Here is a 13,015-nt window from a genome sequence, read left to right on the forward strand (position 1 = left end):
TTGTTTGAGCTTTAGGAGAAGGTTTAAGCTTGGATTGTTGCCTATTTTGTGCCTTAGCTTCAAGAGGTATAACACTTAATATTTAAGCTTGCTTTCAATACTTGTTTTGCCATCTTCTTATGCTATTTTGAGGCTGGTTTTGACATGTAGAAAAGTCTATTTTTGAGGCCCAAAAGTGGTGGTTTGAGCCATTTTGAGTTAGGGGGTTGTCCATCGCTTTTGCTTTTTAGCTTGTTAAGCTTTTATGCCATCTTTTCATCACTTTCAAGACAACTTTTTTGGGCCTTTTAACCACTGAATCTCAGAGTTTTTTTTAGTGGTAAAAACCTTGTTTTGAAGTCCAAAATTGAAGGGGTTAGCCTCCTCTCCTCGTGTCTTGCTTGCATACCTAGTTAGCTTCATGTGTTAGCATGTTTTTCTAGCCTAAGCCCAGCATGTTTTTACCTCTGTTTTGATTTCTTTTGGCTCTGTTTTCGGCTGGTCAATTTAGTTGAGGCTTGTATTGCATCGTTGTAGGGTTAATTCCTTCACTAGCTTAGTGTTTCTAGGCTTTGAACATCATTTGTGTGCCTTGGTCACATGTTTTAATGCTTTTTCATGCTTTATTCCAGCATTTTAAATCTCTGCAACCTCCCTCTTTGATTCACTTTTGCATTTGCTTTGAGGGTCGTTTCAACCTTAGGGTTGTTTAAGCTTGAGGTTGAGGCTCACGTTTAATGGTTTAATCCTCTTTTGAGGGTTCATTACCAATGACATGAAGCTTCCCTCATGCCTTGAACTACCCTTCGGTTGACACTTCTTTCCATTAGAAGACACTCACCCAATGGATTTAATCGATTAAAGAACGAATCGGTAATGTCGAATGACTAAACAAAACGAACACGTAAAAGAGGCAAGATAAGCATTCTTTGTGTTGTATTGCATGTGTTCAAATCGGACGTTAATTTGAACACAAGGCAAATGGGACATTTCATACTCAACAGTGATGAAATGTGCCATTTCCCTTGGTCTTCATTGCCCTTGATCATGCATGATAGGGTGATGGCCTTCTGAGTCTTATTTTTGCACTTATTGAACTTGCACAATTGGTTTCACAAGGCATCATGCAATGAAATTGCTTGATTGGTGGTTTTGTGAACCAAAACTTGTCCCTCCTTTGATTTCCTCATGAAAAGGAGAGACAAGGTGTGCAGACAACCCTTGGAAAAACCCCCCATTTTGCTCTTTTTATGCTCTGTTGCAGTATGGTGACCCAGAGCATCAGTGGCCGGCAAGGCCCCATCCATGGCCGGCAGTGCCTCATTTTAGGGGTGAGCATGGTCCGGATTGGACCGGATTGGAGTGAAACCAGAACCAATCCGTTATTTACGGATCCTGAAAAATTGGAACCAATCCAATCCGTTTAAATCGTGGAACCAATCTGAACCAATCCATTTAAATACGGATTGGATCGGTTTAGGACCACGGATTTATATAATTAAATAACAAAAAAATATATATAATACTTTATTTTCATAAAAATATAAATATAGCATCATATTAGTTTCACAATAGCAATATGTATTTTCATAATAGCGACAAACTGTTCTAAAATTTAAACAACCATAAAGAAACTAGTTCCACCATAAGTATTTAGACCATTATAAATTAACACTAAAAACTAGCAAACAAAAGTAATAAAATAAGATACTATGCAAGTTTAGGTTTGGATTTAAGTTTTATATGAAATAAGAGAAGATACTATGCATGAGGGTGTATAATAAAAATATAGACTATTTGTATACGGTCCGGATCGGTTCCAATCCGGAACCGTGGGATTCAATCCGGAACCAATCCGTGAACTACGGATTTTTAATTTTTCAATCCGGAACCGAACCACGGATTCCAAAAACCAATCCAAACCTACTGGATTGGACTGGACTGGATCGGATTACGGATTTCACGGATTCCTTGCTCAGCCCTACCTCATTTCTGGCCGGCAAGTGGCTGGCAGGCCACTGGTGTAACCCCCAGCAAAGAATTGGTAAGGTGGAGCAGAAAGGTTCTGAAGTGTGTTCAACCCTGCAACACAGAGCCTCTTCAGAGCCAAACGGAGGGCTTTTTGGGGCGAAAACCGAGCGCATGCATCTTCCACCTCCCGAAACGGAGCAGTGGAAGCGTTGTTTAATATGTTAATTACTTAGTTTATTCAAAATTGTCTTGTAATTTAATGAGTTAGTTTACTAGTTGATTAAAGTATTGTAATAATTAGTAATGAGCTTGCTAGTTATTCATTGGCTTGTAATAATTTGTCTAATTACTTTAATTAGATTACTTAGCTTAGCTCTTATTCATTCGGACCCTCCTTCGTGAGGGCATAATGTTATAATAAGTGTGCGTGCGTATTTGTATGTTTTCCAACCCCACATCTTTCTCCTTTTTAATTAATCACTTTTTGATGATTAGATTATGGACATATTCAATTAGCATACCTTATGTTTGCATGTTTGCATCCATTCATTTGTCTTGCATGCACCGAGGCTCGGCGCATCATTCAAACTGCATGGTAATTTCAATACTTCTTTGAATACATGTTTCAAAGCATGCTATCAAAGTGTTACAAATAGCATGATTAAGTAGCCGAGCCTATTTAGTTACATCATTGCATGTGTTGGATTAGTCAATTAACATAGTTAGGATCACGCATCTTTCTAACTAGTTTCTTTCTTAGCTCGGAGTACTCGGTATGTCTTTACGCTTTAGCATACTTGCATAAGTGTGATTGCCATGATGCCACATTTCGCATGCTTGCCCTGAGACTATTTGCTTAAATGCTTAACTGCATGAATGGCTGTGGATGAAGACTTGTTATTTGAATTGGAACAATTCAATGAATGTATGTTTTAAGTCCACTTTGTTGTGACACATCATGTTTTAAGACCATTATGTTTGGTGGCAAATTCGCATTTTTTTTAAGCCCACTTGAGGGTGGCAAAGCATAAGTTCAATTGTTCCAAATCTTGCGACTAGTCTATACTTGTATGCGACCGCATCACATAGTAAAGCTAGTTTAAAAATTGGAATAAGAACACATAATGTTTATAAAACGCATATCATGATTAGTGAAGGTCGATCTTTTGAGCGAGCGAGCGGAGGTGCTCAATTCATGACCTTCCCCCCTCATACCCAAGTTCCCGAGCCGAGACAACTTTGGTGATGACAGACACGTGGCCTTTGGCATGTGTCAGGGTTTCCAAAATTTCTCCAAAAACAAAATATTTTGGTGGCGACTCTGTAATCTGGCAAAGCAGTCCAATTTTGACATTATTTAATTGAAAATCGATTTTCCAAAACGATTTGTCAGATCTAGACTCTTTGGTGATTTTCAGTTTCACATTGCACTTGTGACACTAGATTTAGAACCGCGGGAGTTCGAACTGTGAGGCCTTTCATTTCAAACCCTTTCAGAAAGGCAGGGGCGTGAGAAAAAGGCGAGTCCGCAACCTCCTAGGTGCATCGACAAGCTATTTTACCAGCAATGGACAAGGCTAAGTTGTCCAATGACACTACCCCTGAATAGCTTGTGGGATTGGTTTTCCCAAGTGGTGTCGCGCCAACCCTAACCTTTTTCGATAAAGAACTGCTGCCAGAAGGCTCAGCTCACAACAAACCCCTTTACATAGCTGTTGAGTGCAGAGAAAAATGGGTACCGATTGTGTTGGTCGACATCAGTTTAGCTATCAATGTATGTTCTTCCCGTACAGCTTACGCCATCAGCCTTAGACTGGTAAACTTTGTGCCCACAGCCCAAGTGATTCAAGCATATGATAATACAAGTAGGGAGGGTATGGGCACAGTACAAATTAGAGTCCAGGTGGGCCCAGCTTAGCAGGATATTGAGTTTCATGTCCTGGTTATCCCGGCCACCTTTAACTTACTGCTAGGGAGACCTTAGTTACATCTGGTGAAAGCGGTCCCCTCTACCCTCCACCAAATGTTGGAATACCCTCATGGAAAAGGAGTGACAATTGTATTTAGAAATTCATCTATTCATCCCCCGCAAGAGGTAACTACACCTGTGCTGGAGATCGTTCATGGCGAGGAGGGCGTTTTTCTCTTAGGGTTTACACTAGCTGAGGCCCGGGTAGTACAGGCCATCTTGGCAGCAGATGAGGGCATGTATGTCAGCGACCAATCTGTTTATTTCATGAATAAATTACAACATGTGCTAGGAATGGGGCTTGGAAGAAGTGGCCAGAAAGGCGTCACAGCATTGGCCGATGTGCCGCATAATCCGCATACCTTTTGTCTGGGATATGTACCGACCAAAGAGGATTGGGTCAGGAAAAGGGAAGAGATGGCAGGCAGAGCCAGAGCCAAGCAGGCTGGGAAACACTATGAGCTCGTTCACAAGCCAATTCGGGAAATGCTGAATGGCCACTTCGTTCGGGAGGGTGAAGACTTCCCATTTCGCGGCTTTCCCGAGCCCTAGATGAATTCTGCGAAGCAGCGTGTTCCTGGCTTCGAAATCTTCTTCGACCTGCAACTGCAAGATAGTGATGCCGAGGAAAAGGCTGAGCCAAGTACTGAAGCTGAACAGAGCATGAAAAGTGACTTGGACAACAGCGAGCTTGGAATAGAGGTAGCACTGGCATGTCTCCTTACAGATCCTCCGACTGCCTCAGAGAACTTAGGGGATAACCTTACCATCTCCATGATTGGGGCCCAACCGGGCGTGAACCCATCCAGTAGCATTTTGGATGCATCTGAATCACCATCTCTTATCTAGCAGCTGGAGGAGGGCTACCTGTCTAGTTCCGAGTCGGGTGATGAGCCAGAATCTGATTCCACAGAGTATGTGGAGTCGGAATCAGATTTTGGTTCTTCTGAGTCTGAGTCTGGTACTCTTGGGGGTGATAACCCAGATGCCAAGGTCATGTTCAGCTCTTCTTTTTCTTTTCTTTTACTTTTGAGTCGATTGTAACCGAAGAGCTGGATCTTATGAAGAAAACACTGTCGATTCTGAGTATTTCTCTGTAATGTTTGTTTATTGCATTGACCAAGATTTTCAAAATTTTAATGAAAACCAAGAGGAAGGAATTCCTCTTTTTTTGAAAAACTTGATTAATCAAGAGGAGGAGAGATTTGCTAAACCCTATGCTGATGAAATCATTGCTATTAATGTGGGTACTAAGAAGGATCTGTGTCTAGTCCAGATCGGGTCCGCGTTGTCTTCAGAGTAGTGCAAGCGCTTAGTTGCTTTATTAAAAGATTTCAAAGATATTTTCGCGTGGTCCTACGAAGACATGCCTAGAATTGATCCAGAGATTGTACAACATCGGATTCCTCTTGAGGCCCGACCCATCAAGCAAAAGTTGTGAAGAATCCATCCGGATTGAGCGTTGAAAATCGAAGACGAGGTCACCAAGCAAATTGAAGCAGGTTTCTTGTTAGTATTCGAATATCCGACTTGGTTGGCCAACATCGTCTCAGTGCCAAAAAAGGATGGTAGAATCTGGGTGTGTGTGGACTTTAGGGATTTGAAGAGAGCCAGTCTGAGGACGACTTTCCTCTGTCGTACATTTATGAATTAGTGGACTTCACTGCAAATCATGCTTTGTTATCCATCATGGACGGATTTTTTGGGTTTAACCAGATTCTGATAGCGCCCGAGGACAGAGAGAAAACTATATTTACTACACCGTGGGGGTACCTACTGCTATTGGGTTATGCCGTTTGGGCTGAAGAATGGAAGGGCTACCTATCAAAGGGTTGTAACCACCATTCTGCATGATATGATCCACAAAGAGGTCAAGGTGTATGTGGACGACATGGTTGTCAAGTCCAAAGAGAGAAAGGGCCACTACACTGCCTTGAAGAAATTCTTTCAACAGATCAGAGAATACAGACTGAGGTTAAATTAGCAAAAATGTACTTTGGCGTAACAGCAAGGAAAATACTGGGCTTTTTGATCGTATAGAGGGTCATCGAAGTAGATCCTTCCAAAATTAAGGCCATCCCAGAAATACCACCACTAAGGACTGAAAAGGAGGTGCGGGCCTTTCTAGGTAAAGTGTAATTCATAAGACAGTTTATTTCCAAATTAACCTTGACTTGCGAACCACTATTTGGTCTATTGAAGAAAGGGAAGAAATTTTGATGGGATGATCAATGTCAATTCGCCTTTGAGCAGATTAAGCAGTACCTTCGGAATCCGTCGATGTTGTCACCGCCAGAGCAGGGGAAACCTTTGATTCTATATCTGTCAGTAACAGACACAACAATGGGATGGATGCTTCCTCAGGAATCTGAAGATAGGGTGCATAAAGCCATCCATTACTTGAACAAGAAAATACTGGATTATGAGACCCATTACACTCTGTTGAACAAAGTTTGCCTAGCCTTTGGCCTCGTTTGGGAAGTGGCTATTTTAGTAGGCTATTTGGCTTTTTGGCTATTTTAGTAGGCTATTTTAGTTTTTGTGTTTGGGAAGTTGAGATGAATTTTATTTGAGTTGTTGTATTGAAAAATGTGTTGAAATGATGTTTGAAATTAGAATGACAAATTTGTCCCTAAAAATATATTTTTTTAAATTGTTGTCAAGGGATAAAACCGTAATTTACCATTGATGGAACAAATCTTGTAGCTGACAGTGTAGGCACAGCCTACACTGCCGGCTGTGCAGCCTCTTTTTTTTTTTTTTGAAAAACAAGCAACAGTGGGCTTTTTGGCTACAAGGCTATTTTAGGCTATAATAGCTGCCCAAACCACTTCCCAAACAGCCCCTTTGTATGGGCTACCAGGAAGTTAAGGCACTACTTGTTAGCTCACTCTGTAATTCTAGTTTCGAGATTAGATCTCATCAAATATCTCTTTGAGAAATCAGCGCTTACGGGTAGGCTAACCTGTTCGTTGCTTCTCCTCTCCGAATTTGATCTCAAGTATGTTATCCGCAAATCGGCCAAGGGGAGAGCTGTAGCAGAGTTCTTGGTAGATCACCTAGTAGAAGGAAATGAAGCGGTGGAATACCTGTTCCCAGATGAAGCCATTCTGCAAGTTGAGGAGGAGACTTGGACAATGTACATTGATGGAGTGTCTAATCAATACGATTATGGGATTGGTGTGTCGTTGATAGCACCCGACAACTCCCATATACCTTTAGCCTTCAAACTCCGGTTCAAGGTGTCCAATAACGAAGCAGAATATGAAGCATGTATCACTGGTTTAGAAACCACCCTAGAACTAGGGGCAAAAAAGATTGGATGTTATCGGGGACTCGAACTTAGTTATTTCTCAAGCAAATGGAGACTGGAAAGTCAAAGAAGAAAAGATGAAGGTTTATCACCAGACCCTTGATATTCTAATTCCTAGGTTTGAAAAGCTGACTTTCACGCATCTACTGAGAGAGAACAACAGGTTCGCTAATGGTTTAGCAACTCTATCTTCTATGGTAGACATCCCACTAGGAGTCTGGATGCGTCCGATTATCATTGAGTAGAGATACATGCTAGCCTATGAAACTATCGCCAAAATAGATGAAGCGCAAGACAAAAACCCTTAGTACTACAATATTTGGAACTTCTTGGAAAAGGAGATTTATCCACCAGGGGAAAATGCCAAGGACAAAAGGGAAATACGCCGAATAGCCGTCCAATTTATCATTTGCGAAGGTAAACTGTACAAAAGAGGTCATCTGGGAATGCACAAGTTGTGTGTTGAAAAAGAGGAATCAAAGCGCCTGATGGAAGCCATCCATGGAGGAGAGTGCAGAGCGCACATGAATGGAGTGATGTTAGCTCGGAAGGTTCTCAGGCAAGGTTACTACTGGTCTACCATTGAGGAGGATTGCATTGGTTTTGTTCGACGATGCTACAAATGCCAAATTCATGCCAATTGCATGAACACCCCGCCGTCGAAGCTGTACAACATGACTTCACCATGGCCTTTCTCGGTCTAGGGAATTGATGTCATCGATGCAGTCACACCAAAAGGGTCGAATGGGCATAAATACATCCCGTTGGTAATTAATTACTTTACAAAGTGGGTGGAAGCTCAGTCCTATGCAGTGTTGGAAGCGTCGCATGTGGCTAAGTTCATCAGAAACAATATCATTTGTCGATATGGAGTCCCAAAAGAGATCATATCAGATAATGGCTCCCACTTCAAGAAAGAAGTGATAGACTTGTTGGAGAAATACAATGTGGCTTTTCATAAGTTGTCTACATACTAGCTGCAACTATGTAAGGCCTGATTCCCATCCCCAGGATACGTAGGCAACTTCATCTTGAAGTTCGGCCGTAAACACCTCTAACTCGACTGTCCTGTCCATGTGTCTGATCAGGTCATCTTTGTGTGTTCTTTTACCTGAGGGTTCGGTTGTGATCTTTACTCTAAGAGAAGAGCTGGTTACAATGCTGAGCAGTGCTATTTAGTCAAGGAGCAATTTATGATCTTTGGATTCGGGGTTATACACCTTGAGGATTGATTCCGTGCGTGTCAAGTGGTGATCCTTTTTGAAAATGGTTTTGGAAAGTTTTAATAAAAGTAGATTTTGTTCAAATTTTACCTTTTACAACTTAGACCATTTTTGGACAAAAAGGAAATTTTTTGGTCCTCACAACTTTAATTCCATTGATTTCAACATAAAAGCTCTCCAACTCTCTGATACAAATCAAAGTTTCTTTTATTACATTGAAAAACTTGAAAAGAAAGATCAAAGCAATAAACTAGGGGCATAGGTGAGTCAGGTGTTCTTGCGTCCCCCGCTTGTGCTTGTGGAAGCTTTTAAAGCCAAAGTTAGCCCGGTTTGTGCCTCATCCTCCAGCCAAGCCAAGCATTCGCCAGAAAGGGCACAACTGAAACGCCTTGGCATGCTGGGCAACGTCGTGGCTTGCCACGGCCGTGGCATGGCATGCCGGCCTTGGCATGTTGGGCAATGCTGTGGCATGGCATGCTGGCCAAGGTAGTGGCATGGCATATTGGCCAAGGCTAAGGCATGGCACGCTGGGCAGCGCAGTGGCATGGCATGCTGGGCAAGGCTAAGGCATGGCATGCTGGGCAACGCTGTGGCATGGCACGCTGGGCAACGCTGTGGCATGGCATGCCGGGCAACGCCGTGGCAAGGCATACGGGCCAAGGCGGCCCAGAAGCTCTCTCGTCCTCCAAGCTGTGAGGTACCTTGCCAAGTGCGAACCACAGATAAGGAATGAAATCGGATACTCTACCCCCTCCTCTGGACGGATCTGATCATGCCCAAACTGACGTCTAAACTGGAAGAGGAAGTAAATCATATAGTGTGTGAGGACGATCAATTATATGCCATGTTGTCCAGCCATGTTGTAACTCATCTCGGTCAGATTAGGCTAGGGGCAATGGTAGGCTATGTCAGCAACAGACCTGTTGCACATCCAATCACACCACCGTCCCTCATTCGGGAAATCCACTAGTCAGTCGCAGAATAAATAACCTCGAGCAGAGTACTTAGGGTAAGAGTCCACTACCTTCAGCTTGTCCATAAGCCACACCTGGGGAGGGATGAAAGAAAAGAGAGATAAAAGAATATAGAGGTGTATGTTGACAAAAAAATGAGAAAAGGGCTTTGAGAGAAAAAATAGAGCATGAGTGCCGAGACATGTGCGAAACACATTGTAGACTGCCCGAACTTCCTCTGTGCACCCTCCTTTTCGGAGGGGGCGCAGATTTGGGTTCATAGCTACTACAGTCCGGAATCCTGTCACGGTTTTGAATTTAATCTCACAAAGTGCAATGTCAGACTGATAAATCACCAAAGAGTCTAAATCCGACAAATCATTTCGAAAAATCAATTTTAATCAAGAAGTGCCAAACGTGCACTACTTTGCTAGATTATAGAGTCGCCACCTAAATGTTTTATTTTGGGAAATTTGGGAAATCGTAACTCGTGCCTAAGGCCACGTGTCCGTTATCACCAAAGTTGTCTCGGCTCGGGAACTTGGGTACGAGGGGGAAAGGTCATGAAATGAGCACCCCCGCTCACCCGATCAAAGGATCGACCTCTACTAATCATGATATCTTGTTTTAAAAACACATGTGTTCTCACTCCAGTTATTTAGCTGGCTTACTACGTGATGCGCACAGCATACAAGTATAGACTAGATCGCCTAAATTGGAACAAAACAAGCAATGTTTGTTTTTTTTCAAAATGGTTTGAATTTGCCACCCTTGAGTGACCTTAGAAATGCGGATGTGCCACTGAACAAGGTGGGCTTAAAACATGATGATTTGCCACTCCAAGTGGGCTTAAAACTCACATTTTGATGAATTATTCCAATTCAAGCAATCAAGCCTCCACCCACAGGCATTCAAGCAGTTAAGCATATAAGCAAATAGCCTTATGGCAAGCATGCTATCATGGCAACACTCACACTCATACAAGGATGCTAAAGCATAAACACTTACAGTGTACTCCGAGCCAAAACAGAAAACTAGTTAGAAATCATGCATGATCCTAACAACATTAAGATGTCTAATGCAACACATGCAAAATGCAGCTAAATAGGCTCGGCTATCTAAAATGGCATATGACTGCAATACTTGATAACATGCTATGAAACACGTATTCAAGTAGGTATTGAAATATGATGCAGTTTGAATGATGCGCCGAGCTCGGTGCATGCAAGACAAATGAATGATGCAAAGATGTAAAGCATAAGGTATGCTAATCGAGATATGCCCTAAACTAGCCATCAAAAGCTGATAAGTAAAAGGGAGAAAGAAATGGGGTTAGAAGACATGCACACGCACACGCACCCTTATTACAACATTGCGCCCTCTCACCAGAGGGTTCAAATAAATAAGCTAACTAGCTACGCTAAGCTACTTATTGCAAACCAGCCAATTAACTAACTATTCTAGCTAATTAATTATTAGAAACCAAATTGAATTGAATAACTAGCTAGTCTAAGCTAATCAAAATATTACAACACATGTAATTAACTACAACTCGCTAGATAAGCGGGAAAGATAGCCTCCCGGGTGAGAGAGGTATGCATGCTCGATTACTTATTCTAAAAAATTCATTACCTTGCCTCAAGATGCCTCTATTTGCACATCTTTAGACCTCTGAAAATTATGCCAACCTCCAAATTACTTTTGACCCATCTTAGGAACATGTTGAGGGATGATCGGCCATGATTGGTGGTAATCGGCCAGTACTAATGGCCGGTAGGTTGCTTTGGTGGCCGGTCGGCCACTGATTCCTTGAATTTTTCTTTTTGCTACAACAGAGCACAAATAGAGGCATGACATATTTGCAAGGAAATGTTTGTGCAACTACACTCATTATCATATCTCAAGCTCAAAGGAGCGTAGTACTCAGCTCTCAACCCACCAACCACACATCTCAATGCATGATGGTCAAAGCGTCGAGCTTGCACAACGTTAGTGAATGCTCACAACGAGACGCGAAGAGTCGTCACCCTATCATGCATGATCAAGGGTGACAACGACTAAGAAACGCAACACGTTTCATCACTTTGAGTATGAAACGTGCCACATTCCTTGTGTTTGGATTAACGTCCGATCCAAACACAATGTAATGCAAACAACATGCTCATCTTTCAATGCTAAAGTGGCATGCACAAGACTCTGTCATGTAAGCAATGCATGCAAGACATGTTAAGGGGCCAAGAGTACTAAAGCAAGTGAAGAACATGACACATGAGGCATGCGCTGCAATGCTCAAATGATCAAGCCAGCCATGAATAGAGCTTAATCATGCCAAAACAATGGCCTAAACATGTTGGGATTGAAGCTCAAAAGACTAGACAAAAATGCACACAAAGTGGCACACAAGCAAGGCATAAGGCTCAACACTCAAAAGCACTTAGAAAGTGAAATATGTGAGAGTGTGACAGTAGTACATGCTCTGAAATTACATGCCAAATGATGCCATTCATGCAAACATCACAAACAATGCATGTTTGAAGCCTCAAAACTCAAAACTAGTGAAGCCATTTATACTATAGCTATACAAAGCAAGCCCCAAAAGGCCAAGACCACTCAAAACAGTTCTTAAGCATGCTAAATTAGAGCCAAAAACATGCTCGAGTGCAGCATATACATGCTAGATTAATAGGCTAAACCATCAAGTACACTAGGCTAGTGAGCAAGTTTACACTACAAGTGCAAGATGCAAGCAATGAGTGGCCAAACCAGCCAAAAACAGAGTTTAAACATGTTAAAATATAGCCAAAAACATGCTGAAACTAAGCTAAGACAAGTCACAAAAACATGTTACTTTGCAAGGCTAACTAGGCATAGCATTGAGAGACAAGGAGGAGAGGCCACCCCCTCCTATTTGGGACCTCAAAACAAGTTTTCTACCACTAAAATTCCTCTGGAATTCAATGGTTAAAGGGCCAAAAAAAGGTTGCTTGAAATGCTCTGAAAGATGGTTCAACACTTAGTAAATGAGCAACAAAGGAGGGTGGACCACCCCTAACTCTAACAAGGACTCAAACCAACACTTTTAACACTTAAAAATAGAGGGTTTTTTAGTTGGAAGGTAAGCCTAAAGCATCATGAAAAGATGGCCAAAGGCTTGATCAAAACAAAGCTTAAAGAGGGAAGACACTTACCCTTGTAGCACAACAGCAAAACATGCAATCTCTGAGCCAAAAATCAACCTTCAATCGCCCAAATGAGACCCTCAAGCACCTCAGCAACAAGGTAATGGTTTTTGACTTAGAGGTTGTGTGCAAAGGTGTAGAGAATACTCATTTTCAAGCAATGTAGCACAATATATATATATATATAGAGAGAGAAAGAGAGAGAGAGAGAGAGAGAGAATTCTAGAGAGAGGGAAAATTTAGCTCCAAATTTTCTGAACCCTCAAGTAGGGGAAGGGAGCTCCCCTTATATAGGAAATGCAAGCAAAAAGCTTGTTTCATCCCTCCATACACGTGCATGGAGGATGAGCTCAGTGTTCAACAGCTGGAACAGCTGGCACCAAAAATATCTGCAAAAGTAGAAAAAAGGGCCTCGACCAAAGTTAGTG

Source organism: Camellia sinensis, chromosome 2 (genome assembly GCF_055761805.1).
Source record: "Camellia sinensis isolate YWXY chromosome 2, ASM5576180v1, whole genome shotgun sequence".
Classification (NCBI taxonomy): domain Eukaryota; kingdom Viridiplantae; phylum Streptophyta; class Magnoliopsida; order Ericales; family Theaceae; genus Camellia; species Camellia sinensis.